Genomic DNA, 3,641 nt, shown 5'->3' with positions numbered 1-3,641 from the left:
AAAAAAAGAATTTGTAAACAATGAACTTAGATATTTAGCTGAGGAAACTTCCAAAAGGTGGAAGGTGCAGCCTGGTTTGGCTCGCTGCTTATAATAAAAAGGGTGAGGACAGAGATAAACTGAGGAATGAATTGTTAAGCAAAAAGGAACCAGGGTGTACTTGACAATTTGGAAACTTCTCAAGCTCTTCAGATAGCATGCTCTGTAAACAAGGCCAAGCATCTGGCTAGACAGCAGGTCTTGCTAAAGAGATTAGCTGTGTGACTCATGAATCCAATCAACCATTTCACCAGAAACCAGGATGACCGATGTAGCTGTCCCGGAAAGAGGAGGACCCTCTTTTCTAGAAGACAGACTAGACAAATTTTTTTAAAAAGATTTTATTTATTTATTTGACAGAGAGAGACAGCCAGCGAGAGAGGGAACACAAGCAGGGGGAGCGGGAGAGGAAGAAGCAGGCTCCCAGTGGAGGAGCCTGAGGTGGGACTCGATCCCAGAACGCTGGGATCACGCCCTGAGCCGAAGGCAGATGCCTAACGACTGAGCCACCCAGGCGCCCCTCAGACTAGACAATTTTATACCAGCCCAAACTCTGCCAGCCTGAAATGGAAGACACAGAGATGGGCTAATATGAAGGAAGAAGGGCAAAGTCACAGACACAGAGACCTGAATCAATGGGACTTCCTCAGTCACTCAGGGTCAATGGATAGAGCTGTCACCCAGGGCCAAGAGGTCAGGGCTGTCCCCGTGGGCAGAAAAAACAGAGCATGGAGCCACAGGAAATAATTTCTGAGGCCTATGAAATCTTTGTTGTTGTTTATTCATTAGACAGAGAGAGAAAGCACAAGCAGGGGGCAGGGGTGGAGGGGCTGAGAGAGAAGCAGACTCCCCGCTGAGCAGGGAGCCCAATGCAGGACTCAACCCTCGGACCCCGGGACCATGATCTGAGCTGAAGGCAGATGCTTAACCGACTGAGCCACCCAGGTGCCCCTTGAAATCTAGTGGAATTTTTCCTGCTGAATTTTGAACTTCTTTGGGACTGATGACCCCTTTTATCCTCTCACCAATTTCCTCCTTTTGGAATGGGAACATCCAGCCTGTGTTTATCCTACCATTGTCTTCTGGAAGCAGTTAGCTCAGTGTCTGGATTCACAGGTTCACAGATGCAGAGGAATTTTGCCCCAGGTTGGACCATACCCCTGCCCCCTGCCCGATGTAGAGGACTTTGAATTTCTGACTCCCAGAACTCTAGGAAGTTTGTGTTGTTTGAAGCCGGTAAGTTTGTTGTAAACAGCAACAGGAAACTAATACAAAGGTAAACAGGTGCCAAAGAAAAAGTAAAAAAGAAGACAAAAGAAGGAATCAGGGAAAAAAATAGCCAAAAAATTTTAAAGACTATAGAAGATAAGAGGTTTCCTTTTATCATGCTCACGCAAGTAGAGAAAGAACATATCTCTAAATTTTTTTGGTTGGAAAAAGAGGGTTGAGAATATCTGTTTTAAATCCTAGGATAGCTGCCATAAAAGGATACTTATAAAATAAGAAGAGAGAGGTAGCATTTTATTATTATTTTTTAAGATTTTATTTATTTATTTGACAGAGAGAGAGACAGCCAGCGAGAGAGGGAACACAAGCAGGGGGAGTGGGAGAGGAAGAAGCAGGCTTCCAGCAGAGCAGGGAGCCCGATGCGGGCTCGAGTCCAGGACCCCGGGATCACGCCCTGAGACGAAGGCAGACGCTTAATGACTGAGCCACCCAGGCGCCCAGAGGTAGCATTTTAATGAAAAGAGTTGAAATTACCACTATTGGTAATCTTAAAAAAAGAATTTGTAAACAATGAACTTAGATATTTAGCTGAGGAAACTTCAACGTTTTTATCCCTAACATTCCATGTGAGTCTTTTGTATTTCTTCCATATCTTTACTTAATGATGTTTTTCTTTCTTTTCTTTTCTTTTCTTTTCTTTTCTTTTCTTTTCTTTTCTTTTCTTTTCTTTTCTTTTCTTTTCTTTTCTTTCTTTCTTTCTTTCTTTCTTTCTTTCTTTCTTTCTTTCTTTCTTTCTGTAGGCTGCATGCCCAACTCAGGGCTTGTACTCACGACCCTGAGAACAGGAGTCACATGCTGTACGGACTGAGCCAGCCAGGCACCCCCATATCTTACTTACTATGCTTGGACATCTCTTACCTTCTAGAACATACGGAATATTACTATGATAGTTTTAATGTCCTTGTCTACTTATTTTGTCTTCTCTGCCATTTGTGGATATGTTTTGATTAGTTTATTTTTCTCCTTATTTTGGCTTATAGTCCCCTGCATCTTCGCATGCCTGATAATTTTTGACTGGTTGTTAGACATTGTGAATTTTACCTTGTTAGTGGTTGCATATTTTTGTGTTCCTAACAAAATTTTGTGAGCTTTGTTCTAGGATGTAGTTGAGTTACTTGGAAACAGTTGATTATTTCGAGGCTTTGTTTTAAGCTTTGTTAAAGGAGACCTGAGTAGCCTTTACTGTAGTTCTCATTTTGTCTCATGATTTTGTCAATATCCATGTAATTACTCTCTCTGATGCCCTGTGAATTATGAGTTATGCCTCTCTGGCTGGTGGGAACACAAACTATTCTTGACCCTGTGTGAGTTCTGGAGATTTTTTCATCTGCTATTTTTGGGTTGTTCTCCACCCCAGCCTCTGGTAGTTCCCTTCTACACATGCGTGGATCAGCTCTCAGCCAAAGAGTCAAGGGAGCTCTGCGCACATCTCTGGAAAACTCTCTTCTTCAGTACCCTGTCCTGCAAACTCAACTCAAGGAGATCACCAGGCTTCATCAGGATTCTGCATCCCTGTGTCGCCGCCAGGATATTCTTGGAGCAGCAAGCTGGGGCAGTCAGAGGACTCAGCTCATTTGTCTACAATCTCTAGGGGATTACCACCCTGCGCTACTTGATGTCCAATGTTTGAAAACTGTTGTTTCATCTATTTTTTCCATTTAAAAAATGGTTTCGTGGCCTTGTTATTCCATTTTGAATGGAAGCAGAAATCCAAAATAAACATTTTTTAATATGCATCATCAAGGTGTAATTATTAAACCTTTCTTTAACTAATGCAAGATCTCCTTGAGAGTCAATAAATATGTACATCATTGACAGATAGTCCTGTAACGCATAATAAAGGTGGTCTCGTAATCTGTGACCAAAAGGAGGACTCAATCAGCAAAATGAGCTGGAAAATTACTTAGTTATTTGGGAACAAAATCAATTTATATCCTCACCACACAAAATACTTGAAATAAATGTCAGTTGGAATAAAAAAGTAACTATAAATCAAAAACAAGCAAACAGAAAAAATACAAAAAGCAAACACAACAAAAATAGATATGACTATTTGTTTAATTCCTCTATGCACAGAGTTTCTAGGTTTAAGTTAAAAACTGTTTAGGGGGGCGCCTGGGTGGCACAGCGGTGAAGTGTCTGCCTTCGGCTCAGGGCGTGATCCCGGCGTTCTGGGATCGAGCCCCATATCAGGCTCCTCCGCTATGAGCCTGCTTCTTCCTCTCCCACTCCCCCTGCTTGTGTTCCCTCTCTCGCTGGCTGGCTCTGTCAAATAAATAAATAAAATCTTTAAAATAAAATAAAATAAAATAAAA

At 41.9% G+C, this 3,641-nt stretch overlaps 1 long non-coding RNA gene across 1 annotated transcript in view; it reads left to right on the top strand.

The window, feature by feature from the left end:
- The window catches only part of LOC121101295, a 9,578-nt gene extending 6,517 nt beyond the window's left edge, over positions 1-3,061 (top strand). Inside the window, exon 3 of the long non-coding RNA XR_005833286.1 lies at positions 2,684-3,061. This is a non-coding gene — a long non-coding RNA (uncharacterized LOC121101295). The remainder of the gene's footprint in view (positions 1-2,683) is intronic.
- The last annotated feature ends 580 nt before the right edge of the window (positions 3,062-3,641 follow it).

The sequence above is a fragment of the Ursus maritimus genome, assembly GCF_017311325.1.
Source record: "Ursus maritimus isolate PB19 chromosome X unlocalized genomic scaffold, ASM1731132v1 scaffold_X1, whole genome shotgun sequence".
Classification (NCBI taxonomy): Eukaryota; Metazoa; Chordata; class Mammalia; order Carnivora; family Ursidae; genus Ursus; species Ursus maritimus.
Note: the sequence above shows the minus strand (reverse complement) of the source record. Positions and strands in the feature narration are given on the sequence as shown.